A 14,084-nucleotide genomic window follows, 5' to 3' on the forward strand; every position below is an offset into this window, starting at 1 on the left:
TAGTGGATATATCGCACTTTAGGCCTATTAGTTTGTGTGATTTAATCTACAAATTAATGGCTAAAGTATTAGCGAATCGCATTCGGAAAGTGTTAGACAAATGCATTGATCTTGCACAAAGCGCTTTCGTGTCTGGGAGATTGATTTCGAATAGCGTGTTGCTGGCTTATGAATTAATCCATACGTTGAAACAGAAGAGGTCAGGGAAGAAGGGTTTTATGGCGGTCAAGTTGGATATGAGCAAGGCATATGATAGGGTGGAATGGAATTTTGTGGAGGAAATAAAGAAGAAAATGGGTTTTGATTCAGAGTGGGTGACCCAACTATTAAGATGCGTTAATACAGTTTCATATTCAGTGGTACTTAATGGACATAATGGAGACTCATTTTATCCTTCAAGAGGATTACGACAAGGGGACCCGTTGATTCCGTTCTTATTCTTGTTCTATGGAGAAGGTCTTTCTAGCCTTATGAAATTAGGTATGCAGGAGAACAAAGTACGAGGTGTCAAAGCAAGCAGAAGCGGGTCGCATGTTTCACATTTACTTTTTGCGGATGATTGCATACTGTTTGGGGAAGCTACTGTGAGGGGTTCAATTTTTTTAAAACAGGTCCTCCGTGAATATGAAATTTGCTCGGGTCAGAAAGTTAACTTTTCAAAATCCATAATTTTTTTCAGCAGCAATACTCAGGAAGGAGAAAGAAGAACAATTATTCGAGTTCTTCGGGTATGAAGTTCAGATGATATGGAAAGATATTTAGGGCTACCTAGCCTGGTGGGTAAAAGGAAGAAGGCAGCGTTCCAGATGCTGAAGGATAGATTCAAGCAACGAATTGACAATTGGAGTATCAGATATCTCTCACAATGAGCTAAAGAGGTTTTCATCAAAGCTGTTTTACAATCTATACCAACCTACTCAATGATGTGTTTTTTACTCCCTAAATCTTTTTGCAAGGAATTAGAGGGTATTATTGCAAAATTTTGGTGGCAGAAAAATAAGGGGAAAAAAAGGGATCCATTGGTGTGCTTGGAAGGATATTTGCATTGAAAAAGAATTGGGTGGGTTAGGTTTTAGAAGTCTTGATAAATTCAACATAGCTTTGCTGGCAAAATAGGGTTGGCGTCTTTTTAATTATCCGAGTTCTTTATTAGCCCGAGTTTTAAAAGTGAAATATTTTCCAACAACAAACTTCTTAAATTCTCATTTGAGTAACTTACCTTCACTTACTTGGAGAAGTATTTTGTCAACAAAAAAACTCCTAACAGATGGATTATGCTAGAGGGTTGGTAAAGGACCACATTTCAGTATGGAATGATCTATGGGTGTCGAGAATGACTGCAGACAGATTACAGAATAACAGCAACATTGAAAATATTAGAGTAGTGTCCGACTTAATCAATGAGGAAAGCAGAACATGGAAAAGAGACTTGATTGTCCGTACCTTTAACTCGGATATCGCTAGGAAAATACTACAGATTCCGCTTTCAAAGTCAATCCATGAAGACATCCAAGTATGGAGAGGGGAAGCAACTGGTGACTTTTCAGTAAGGAGTGCCTATAAACTATTACAGAAAGCTACAATTGATCCTAGTGTTTATTTACAGACCGATACTAAAAATTTCTATAGAAAACTATGGAATTTACATATGCCCTCAAAAATCAAGATTACAGTATGGAAAATAGCGTGGAATTACATTCCCACTTTCTCTAATCTGAAGCTGCGAAAAGTGATGGCTGAGGATCGATGCTCGAGATGTGGTCAGGAAGGAAAAGATAGTCTCAATGTTTTCCATCTGTGCCCTACAACAAAGGAAATATGGAGTCACTTAAATTTTTCATGGATACTCAACAAAAGTCATTTGGATATTTGGAGTTGGCTTACCTGGGTTTTCAGCCAAGGGACAAACGAACAGTGCAGGGGTTTCTGTTGCAGGCTTTGGTTAATCTGGACAAACAAAAATAAGTTATTATATGAAAACAGATCAAGCACTAGTTGGGATATCTCCAAACAAATAAAAAGCTATATTCTGGAACTGGAAGGGAGTAGAGATAGGGAACTCAACGTGGAAACTAGTGTGAGGCCTAGACAAAGTTTACAAAGGACGAAAAATGCCATCTTTTTTTTATGCGGCTTTTGACTTACAGAACTCCAGATCTGCATCAGGCCTAGTTGTTAGAAATGAAGAAGGTAGGATTGTTGCAGCAAAGTTGACCCTTCATGAAAATATTGCATCTCCACTCGCGGCGGAAGCATTTGCAGGTTTTCAAGCAACAAGGTTAGGGATTCAGTTGGGCTATCATACTTTAGATATAATTGGAGACTCAAGAATAGTGATTACAAAATGCCAAAGTACATGTCGAGACAGATCAGAAATAGGGGCAATAATCAGTGATATTCAAAGCTTAAAGGATCACTATCAAGAAATCAGATTCTATTTTATCCAAGGTCAGAAAACACAGAAGCCCACCGTCTAGCAAAAGAAACACTCAAGAAGGGAAAGGGACAGTACCTGGAGGGAGAGACCTTAAGATCATCTAGAGGAGAATCGGAGCCAAATCATCTAGGTTCTTCAGAGTAAAAGGAAATGGGAAGACCTCAGCTTTCGGTAATATGGGGCGACGCTTGAAATGGTTGGAAATAGCACTGTTCTGAAAAGTAAATTGACAAGGAAAAGATTTGAGAAGATATGCTTTTACGTTTCAGTGGTCTTGGGCAGAGGAAAAGTTAGAATCATTTATGAGGACCAACTGACTGTTCGGCTGGAAGCAATTTAAAATTTCATTTATTTTTCCTTTTTGTTTTGTTTTGGGTAGGCTAAACAGATGATGGCCTGCTTCCTATTGTTATTTTGTTTTCTTAGGGCAAATTGGGTTTAGCCCAATGAACATTACTTTTTGCAAATTTCAATATATTCCAGTCGAATTTTTTTCAAAAAAAAATTATTATGTTAACAAAAAATTTAAATTAATAAGTTTAAAGTATTTTATCAAAATTATTTTTAATAAATTTTTAATTAACCTATTTTACATAATATGTTCGGTTAGTATTTTATTTATAAAGGAAAATTAGTATTTCATTAAAGAGATAAACGGTTACATATCGCTAATAAGGTTAAAATATAAAACTTTTAGATTTCAAAATTTAGATTCAATTGTTAATGTCACCTTAAATTTATTTTGTCAATTTTATCGGGATGACATTTTAAAATTAAAAAAAACTCATATAACAAAAATATAACATTTCAATGAATTAAATTTAACAAAAAATAATGGTGTTAACAATTGAATTTTTAAATCTAAAAAGTAAAGGGCTAAATTTCTTAAAATAAAAGTAGAGGGACTTAAATTTTAAGCTACTCATTAAATTCAATTTTAGATATTTATAGGGTTTGTATAAAAAATTAATTAATTTTTAAACATTTTAAATTTTATTATTTTATTTTGAACTTATCACATAAAATAAAATTATGTTTTAAAATATTTATTTTTCAAATATAAATATTTTAAGTAAAATAAGGAATTTTGAAAGATTAATCTTATTACATTATCACTTATATGAAATAATTTTTGTAATTAATAGAAAAAATTAAAAATATTAATTAACTTAAAATTTGAGTAATTCACGTGGCAAAAAAAATAGACTGTCGACTTCAACTAAAAACTTAAGACCTTGTAATATATAATAACCGAGAAAATGTAAATTAAGAAGCAGTGAAAATCTAATAGACTAAGTCAAGAAATAAAAAGATAAAATAGTAGATATGTAACATAAGCAGTATGATGAAAATACTTGAGAGAGCAATCCCTTTTCTATCTCTAGTTTGATCGCCTATATATTGTGACAAATTAGTAGGTTGAATTACAAGCAAGGAAAACAAAAGAAAAATAATTATAAAATAAATGAGAAAATATCACCTTAGATAATAGAGAGTTGAGTTGGAAAAGAATGTGGGGAACACTGAATTTGTGACAAAACTTAGAATTCTCACTTAAAAGATGAAAATACAACTTGAAAAGTTATTGATGATTGATGATGTTGGATTCATCTATAGAGAAGATGAAATTAACGGGAAAGAATATAAAGAAATTTGACGATATAGGTTAACAAAATTGAATTTCAAGTTAATCAAATCAAGCTATTCGAATTATTCGATTTTTTTGAGTCAGCTCGAATAAGTAGTTTGAGTTAGGTTGAATTTTACAATTTGAATAATAGATTGGTATAAACACCCTTTTGGTCCTTATCAATTTTGAAAATGAGCAAATTGGTCTCTGTCACCAATAATTATAAAAAAAATTCAAAATAATTTTAAATTTCCAAAATTTATATTTTTCAAAAGATTATAACAAATTCTAAAACTTTCTAAAAGAAAGTTAAAAGTTAAAATTTAAAACTTTCTAAAATAATAATTTGGGATTTAAATAAGTTAATTAATGGTTCAAGTTTATTATACTAAAGTATTTTTTTATTTTTCTTTGAAATTTTTTCAAACATATATGGTTTCAAATTTATGTGCTCTAACATGGATTTAGTTATCTTGTAATAAGATTTTAATTTAACATGTTTAATTTTTAATTTAACTCAAACAATTTGACTCGACTTGAATTTCATTTCATACAACTTGATTCGAATCAAGTTAAGATGATAAAATAAGACTCGTCAACTCGATTAACTCAAAAAAATTTTACTCAATTCGACTGAACGCTTACTATTAAATATAAAAATTGAAAATTGTGTTCTATTAGTTGAAGGTTATGTAGCTATATAGTTACTTTAAAAAATTAAAGTAATATATTGCAGAGAATATGTAAAATTGAAATCAAATCAGTACCATATATTTGTATTCATACAATTGAGTTAGAAAATAATTAGTAATACATTTGCATTATGCTATTGTTTGTGAATTGAGTCGTAAAAAAGGGAAATCCTTACATTTGAAATCACTTTTCCCCAAAATTTCCTTGTCGATTAGGTTCTTTTTTGAATACCTAAGTTCCATCTTTCAGTTTCCTCCTTTTTCGTTTTCTGAGTCTTGCTTCCTTTCTTCCTCGGGTAACTTATCAATTTTCCCAGGTAATCTTTTAATTTTCTCTCTTTCCTTTATTTCCCAAACAATGGTCAGAGTCAAAGACAATCATCATGAGGGTGGGAGGAATCACGACGGTCACAGTTGAAGGGGCTGTGGGGTGGTGCTACAGTGGGTGATGGGGCTAGACCCAATAGTTGAGAGGTAAGTGCCATATTGGAGAGTCCTTTCTTCCAATGCTCAACAACTAGAGACGAGTTCGTCAAACATCTGGGTGTTAGAGGGATACAATTGCCCAATTTCGCTTATGAATTCAGCATAGTTCATGGCGAGTGCCGACTGAGTGACAGTACTAATGGTATCATTCTTCCCTTCTATCTTTTCGAGGCTGGGTTTCACCTCCCGCTACACCCATTCTTCTGTACAGTGCTGAATGAATATGGAATTTCATTGGGACAACTTGTTGGTCTATCCTGGTGGACTTTGATTGCTTACTTCATCGATTGTAGTCTGAGGAATTAGCCACCCATTCTTGGTGTATTCCAATGGATCTATCAATTGAAGGTTACCACTTATGGCGCCACTGTGGGGATGGGACACTTCAGTACTCACCAAGGACGCGAGTCAATAGTTACGAACTGGGCCTCCAACCTTCATCTCAATAGGAATAAATTTATTCAGGTAAGGAGTAGGCTGAGGGGTGGTTTTGGCTTCCCGATACAGTGGTCCATCCCTCAAGAGTCCGTCTGTACCTGCAAGCAGCCATTCAATAATGAGGCTGCTAAGGATCAGTTCATTCACCTGAACTTGGGCCGTTTATTGTGCTAGAGGAGCTCATCACCGTCAGAGACATCTTCCATTTCTACTTGGAGAATTAGGGCCCGAATGGCTGTAGACCTGTGGATATTGCGGTTGGGGCTGATCCCCAAGTAATACCATCCACCGAAAAGGCATGGCCCTACAACGCCATTAATGATTTGGCCGTCATTTTGGTAGGAAGGAAAGATGAACCCCCACACCTCTTCTACACCATTTGCAAGCTACGCGTACAACGCTGGTCTTCCTCGCCAACAGTTGTCATAGGTGGGTCTTCTGGTAGGGACTTGGTTCCTAGTGGGGTTGACACTAATCTTACTGTTGCAGGGCTCTACTCATTCTTCAACCCCAACCCAATCCTCTCAGCTCGATGATATGGATGTGGAGGCACTAATGGAGAGGGCACAATAGGCCGTTGCAGCGGCTGATGCATGGGATCAGGTGGGAAGTAGTATCCGTTAAAAGCTAATGGCTGAAGAGAGCTCGCAAAGCACCAGGGAGAGTAGTGGCAGCAGACTGGTTCATCGTAGGCGAGGCAAAGAATCAGTTGATCGCCTCCAAATGTACTAACGTCCAGAGTGTAAATACTGCTACGAAAAATATTGAATTAAGGCGATGTCTGCAAGTATACGGGTTAGGTTGTAATATAGTTTTTATAACAAAGTAAGTGGGTACTCCGATGATCGTACCGAATGAAGGCGAGTACTAGGCGAGATTCTAATTAGTACTGTAAACAAATTATATTACGACAACATATAAAGTGAAAAATATGTGTTTTTATAATAAAATAAATAATCATGCATAAAAGGATGAAAAACAGAGAACATGTCTGTAAACTCAACCAAATCTAGGCATGGATGAGTAGCTCGTTTCGGTGATCATAACTAATTCCTATTTTGGGTTTCTACTCAATGAACTCGTTATTACCCTAACAAGATCTTTCGATTTTGTTTGTGTGTGTGTTTATTTTAACTTTTTTACCCTTTTTCAAATAATTTTCAAAAAAAATCCAAAAATATTTTTCGTTTTAATTTAAATTTTTAAAATCCCAAAAATATTTTTCGTTTTTTATTTTATTTTGTGTAATTGTATGGCGTTTGGACTATAATTAGGTAATAAGTTACTAGTTGTATATATCAAATAAGTACATAGAATTGCCAAACTTGTAAATTTCGAATGATACTAGATAATTTCTTATTCTTAGTTGTAGATTAATTAGTTCAATTAGTTAATGTGTATAATAGACTAGAGGTAGTAATTGATGAAAATGTATAAAGTGTACCATACGATGAATGAAATAGACGGATTCTTGTAGATAAATAATTTGAATTGCTAATTGTTCATTTAAGTAGATGTATGCTTAAAAAAATTGTTGCTAGGTGATTAATTCAGGAAAGACCTTAGGCATTGTTTGATATAGCCTAGAGCCGAAAAGCTTATCTATTTCTATATGCCCCTAGTTCCTACATCTTTGAGCCTCAAGTATCTTTTTCTTGTGAGCCTTTATATCAAAGCCTTGAGCCTAAACGAGTCTAGTACTCGATCCTTCTTTGTCTCGTTCTTTAAGTGTACTATGTAATTGTAACACCCCTAACCCATATCCATTGTCCAAACAGGGTTACGTAGCATTACCGAAATATACAGATCAAATACGGATATTTCAAATTATTTAACAATCATGTCAGAAATTATTCAATAAGTCCCTTATATGAACCCTCGAGGCCCAAAACATACATTAGAAACAAGTTGGGACTAAACTGGGTATTCAAAGAATTTTTTGCGAAATTTCAAAATTTTTCCTTGGCGCAGGGGACACACGCCCGTGTGGTCAGGTCGTGTGGCTCACACGGCCAAGAGACAGGCCCGTGTTTTAGGCCATGTGGGCATTCGAAATAGGGACACATGACCAAGACACACACCCATGTGCTAAGCCGTGTGTCACACACGGCTGAGACACACGCTCATGTCTTTTGCCCGTGTAGACAAAATAAGGTCATTTCTAGGTCATATTTCTAACCCAATCTTGCTTTGCACCTACATTAACACTTTAACATATTCACAAGCCATTCCAAGACATCCAAAACCAACCGAAAATCAAGTCTTATACATGATATATCACTTCATAAATCTATATATTCAAACTTACCTATTTGACCAAAAATGCATATAAACAATACATATAAGATTACTATAAAATCAACCAAATCAATCTCGTAACAAGCATGATATAGTCTTATATATTTACACATCAAAACATTTTCATCACAAGCCATTCCAATGACTAAATTCAACTAACATACATATATGCCATCATTTGGCCAAACTTAGCCTATACATGTCATTATATCCAAAATAAATTTCACTATTTATACCGAAGTGAGCTGATGGATAGTGTGATGTTGCTCCGACCAGCTTCCAACCTTTACGAGCTTCCAAGTACTATAAAACAGAGGAAATAAAACATAGTAAGCTTTAAAGCTTAGTAAGTTCGTATAATGAGAAATTAATTTATCATTCATTTACATTTAAGGTAAGCATATAAAATACATCCAAAGCAATTTGGCCAATTGCCTAAACACATATCCTCATCAAGCATATTAATCATGTAATTCACATGAATATCAAGAAACATGTATGAGCTAATCAATATTCAATTTCCACATACATGTATTTATCACTTCAAGTATCCATGAACATGTACTTATTATATCTTTGTATTTCAAGTATTTCTCATAGTAATTCATCTTGAATTCATATCATCTCATATTGGAACTTTACCTGTTGAATCATTTAAAATATCGATGGATAAACGGGTAGTACACACGAAGTGTACAAATCTGTAATTCGTCAATTAATATTCAGGGGTACTTATTAAGGCACATAATCGGGAAGCCTTCTCTCGAGTCATATAACGGGAAGCTCATATTAGCTATGTAACGGGAAGCTTATTCAGGCTATATAATAGGAAGCTCATAAGAACCATAATTAGGAAGCTCATGTGAGCCAATAACGGGTAGCTCTGAAGAGACATTGACAAGTGAACCATAATTAATATTTAGGGGTACTTACCTTGACAAGTGTTCGTTGATTTGTTGTCTACTAATCCGACACTTCCTCTTTTCCTTAATCTAATTTCATATTTTGTCTATCTGGATCTATACGAGTAAATTTAAATAAATTTAATACAATTCATAATCAATTCAATTCAATTCACATCCTAGACAAAATTACCATTTTACCCCTATACTTTAAATTAATGATAATTTCATCCCTAGGCTTAGAAAATGAAATTCATGCAATTTAATCCTTATTCCAAGCCTAACCAATTTTTACAAGTAACATTTGCAGCCCATGTAATTCATCAAGTTCAGAATTTTTCCATAAATTTTATATCTTTAAAATTTAGTCCCTAAATCACAATTTCATCAAAATTCACTTTGCAAATGTTGTTTATCTATCAACAACCTTTCACTTTCTACCATAAATTTCATAATTCATGCATATTCATCTATGGAAAATCGTAGTACTTTGATAACTTTACAAATTAATCCCGAGATAGCTAGATTAAGTTGTTATGATCCCGAAATATAAAAATTACTAAAATAGGACTTGAATACTCACCTAATTAGACCAAATAAGTTTTATCTTTCTTCAATTCTCCATGGCTAGGGTTTCCATATTTTATTTGGGAAAGATGATGATAAAATGATGATATTTTCTTTATTTTATTATTTATCATCTTTATTTTTCATCTTTTAATTTTATCCTTTTCTTTTCTAATTTTCCATGGATGAATCATCAAACTTATCTACTAACTCTTCTTAATGGTCTATTTGCCATATAAGGACCTCCAATTTTGAATTTCATAGTTATTTGATCTTTTAGCTACTAGAATTCAACTTTTACATTTTATGCAATGTGGTCCTTTTATTAATTAATCATGTAATTGGTAAAATTTTCTTAACAAATTTTTTATATGATATTCGTATTATACAGTAGTCCATAAAATAAATTTAAAATGATTTTTCTTACAGGCTCAGATTTGTGGTCCCGAACCACTGTTCTGATTTTACTGAAAACGAGCTGTTACAATTCTCCCCCTTAAAGAATTTTCGTCCTTGAAAATCTTACCAGTAAAGAGGTTTGGATATTGCTTCCTCATTATTTCCTCTGGTTCCTAGGTAGTTTCTTCTAATTCGTGTCGTTACTAAAGAACTTTTACTAAAGCTACCTTTTTATTTCTTAGTTCTTTTGTCTCACGTGCCAAATTCCGATCGGTTCCTCGTGGTAGGTCATACTAGGCTGAATCTCAACCTCTGTCGGAGAGATAACATATGAAGGATCTAACCGATACCGTTGTAACATTGGTACATGAAAAACATTGTGAATTTTGTCAAGCTCTAGTAGTAGGGCCAATCGATACGCAACAGGTTCGATTCTTTCTATGATCTCATACGGCCCTATAAATTGTGGACTCAATTTCCCTTTGCGGCCAAAATGAAGAACTTTTTTCCAAGGCGATATTTTCAAGAATACTTTACCGCCAATTTAAAATTCTATTTCTTTTCGTTTAAGATCCGCATAAGATTTCTGACGATCATAAGCTGCTTTTAAACTGTCTTGGATCACTTTTACTTTTTTTTTCAGTTTCACGGATCAAATGAACTCCATGTATCTTTTTCTCACTAAGCTCAGTCCAGTACAATAGAGTTCTACATTTATGACCATACAAAGCCTCATACGGTGCCATCTTAATACTTGACTGATAATTGTTATTATATGCAAATTCGACTAATGACAGATATTTTTCCCAATTACCGTTGAATTCTAAAACAGAACACCGAAGCATATCTTTAAGAATTTGAATCTTACGCTCGGATTGACCATCAGCCTATGGATGAAATGTTGTACTGAAATACAATTGTGTACCCAGAGCCTCTTGTAACTTGTTCCAGAATCGGGATGTGAACCGAGGATCTTTATTGGAAATAATGGAGACCAGCACTCCATGTAATCTGACAATCTCAGAAATTATAATTCTGCCAATCTATCTAGCGAGAAATCCATACGTACCGAAATAAAATTTGCAGACTTTGTTAAATGGTCGACAATTACCCAAATGACATCTTTCTTTTTCGGAGATAGGGATAATCCCGAAACAAAATCCATGGTAACTCTGTCTTATTTCCATTTCGGTATCGTAACTGGCTGTAATAGTCCTGAAGGTACCTGATGTTCAACTTTAACTTGCTGACATATCAAACATCTTGATACGAATTCAGAAATATCACGCTTCATTCCTGGCCTCTAGTATATTTGTTTCAAATCGTTGTACATTTTATTACTCCCTAGATGCACAGACATAGTACCACTATGAGCTTCATATAAAATCTTCTGTACAAGCTCTGAATTATTTGGAACACAAATTCTGCCTCTGTACAACAGACAATCATTGGATCTAATCTGAATTTTTAAATCGAAAGTTGATTCACACTGTACCTGTTTAGCTTGCAACTCATTATCACTTTTTTTAGCTTCACAGATATACTGTAAAAATGTCGGCTTAGCTTTTAACTCAGGTAAGATTGAGCCATCATCAGACAATAATAATCGAGTATTCATTGCTGGCAAAGCAAACAGAGATTTTCTATTTAGAGCATCTGCAACTACATTTTCTTTTCCCGGATGATAATCAATTACCAAATCATAATCTTTCAATAACTCAAGCGACCTACGCTATCTCAAATTCAAATCTTTCTACAACAGTAGATACTTTAAACTTTTGTGATGAGTGAATATATGAAATTTTTCACCAAACAGATAATGTTGCCAGATTTTCAATGCAAATGCAATAGCTGCTAATTCAAGATCATGTATCGGGTAATTCTTTTCATGTGGCTTTAGCTGTCTTGAAGCATAAGCTATCACTTTATCTTCTTGCATTAAGCACAGCCTAAGCCATTCAATGATGCATCACTATAAATCACAAATTCCTTACTCGATTCAGGATGAACTAGAACTAGTGCTTCGATCAAAAGGACTTTCAACCGATCAAAAGGACTTTCAACTGATAAAAAATTTACTGGCATTTATCAAACCACTCAAATTTCACATCTTTTTGCAACAACCGTGTCATCAGTGAAGCTATCATTGAAAACCCTTGTACAAATATCCGATAATAATCGGCTAATCCTAAAAAACTTCTGACTTCAAACATATTTTTCGGTGGTTTCTAGTTAATAATTGCTAAAATTTTACTTGGATCAACTCTGATGCCTTCAATTCACATTTGTTAAATTTAGCATACAAGTTTTTTCACGTAGAGTTTACAGAACAATTCTCAAATGATCAGCATGTTGATTTTCATCTCGGGAATATACCAGAATATCATCAATAAATACCACCAGAAATCTATCCAGATATGGTCTGAAAATTATATTCATTAAATCCATAAACACTGCAGGTGCATTAGTTAAGCCAAATGGCATTACCAAAAATTCATAATGCCCGTACCTGGTTTTGAAGGCTGTTTTTGGCACATCTGAATCTTTTACTTGTAACTAATAATCATCAAAACGGAGATCGATATTTGAAAACACTGTAACACCTTTTAATTGGCCAAACAAGTCATCAATACGGGGCAATGGATACTTATTATTGATCGTGACTTTGTTAAGCTATCTGTAATCAATACATAATCTTAGGGATCCATCTTTTTTCTTAACAAACATAACTGGCGCACCCCAAGGTGAAGAACTAGGTTGAGCAAAACCTCTATCAGTCAGTTCTTGCAACTGTGATTTCAACTTTTTTAATTTTATAGGAGCCATTATGATGGTGCTATAGATATCGATGTTGTCAGCGGAATAAGATCTATAGAAAATTCTACTTCTCTGATCGGTGGTAATCCGGGTAATTCTTCGAAAAACACATCAGGATACTCACAAACTACTAGAACTGATTTAATCTTATATTTAGACACTTTAGCATCCAATATATAGGCAAGATAAGCATCATAACCCTTTCTAAGATATTTTTGTGCTGACATGGTTGATATCACATTAGACAAGCCATTCAAATTATCAGATCCAATACAAATCATTTCACCATTCTGGCATTTCAACACAATATACTTTTGTTTGCAATTTACTACGGCATTATGCTGAGTCAACCAATCCATACCCAGAATTACATCAAACTCATCAAACGATAATAACATCAAATCAATCAGAAAATAGAAACCCCGTATCATTAACGGACAGTTCTTACAAATTTTATCCAACATCACATACTAGCCTAAGGGGTTTGATACTTTAACCACGAATTTATTGAACTCAACAGGTAAATTTTTATTATTTATTAAATTCATGCAAATGTATGAATGTGTCGAACCAGGATCAATTAAAGCAGTTATATCAGTAACAAAAATAGAAAAAGTACCAGTAATAAGATCGAGTGTTGACGCATCCTCGCGTGCACAAATAGCATATGTCTTTGCTGGTGCTCGTGCTTCAGATTTAACAGTTAAATCTTTTATCGTACCTCGACTACCACTAACATTTCTGGGGTTACGAGGTGGTCTACCTCTTATAACAGAGTTGCTCAGCTTTGAAGTCTATACAGTATCTCTCTCAAGCTTTTCCGAGCAGCCTTTGAGATAGTGGTCAAAAGAACCACATCTAAAACATGTTCGACTTCTTATGTGACATTCACCAAAATGAAATTTATTACAGTGTTTGCATTTGGGTTTGGTGTTTTTGACACTGCCTGCACTTGCTACAGATGTAGCATGAGATCTCGGATTAGAGCGTTGAATACTTCTGTCTTTTCCAGAATACCCCGTAGAAGTGGTAAAACGATCATGATATTTTTCAATTTCTTTGAAGTCAACTATTGTGACTTTCCCATAAGTCTTTTACTTGAAGTTCTGGCTTCCATCTCAACCTATCTCTTTTCTTTACTCAGTTCTTCAGCTTTATGGGCTCGGTCGACCAGTACCACAAATTTTTTAAATTCAAAAATCCCAACTAACAACTTTTTGTCTTCTTTTAAACCCTCTTCAAACCACTTATAAATTGTGATTTCAGTCGGGATACACTCTCTAGCATATTGGCTCGGTTTGACAAATTCTCGTTCATACTCAGATACGGTCATATTCCCCTATTTAAGCTCTAAAAATTCCTTCCGTTTCTGATCCAGGAATCTCTGACTGATATACTTCTTTCTGAATTCAGTTTGG

At 34.1% G+C, this 14,084-nt stretch overlaps 1 long non-coding RNA gene across 1 annotated transcript; it reads right to left on the reverse strand.

Moving 5' to 3' along the window:
• Window positions 1-1,363: 1,363 nt before the first annotated feature.
• Window positions 1,364-2,715, reverse strand: LOC105783632 (uncharacterized). The gene is made up of 3 exons (XR_001130155.2): window positions 2,513-2,715; window positions 1,885-1,947; window positions 1,364-1,802 (listed from the first exon to the last, which is right to left on the reverse strand). It is a non-coding gene; the product is annotated as an uncharacterized LOC105783632 (long non-coding RNA).
• Window positions 2,716-14,084: the final 11,369 nt, after the last annotated feature.

The sequence above is a fragment of the Gossypium raimondii genome, chromosome 13, assembly GCF_025698545.1.
Source record: "Gossypium raimondii isolate GPD5lz chromosome 13, ASM2569854v1, whole genome shotgun sequence".
In the NCBI taxonomy this organism is placed as follows: Eukaryota; Viridiplantae; Streptophyta; class Magnoliopsida; order Malvales; family Malvaceae; genus Gossypium; species Gossypium raimondii.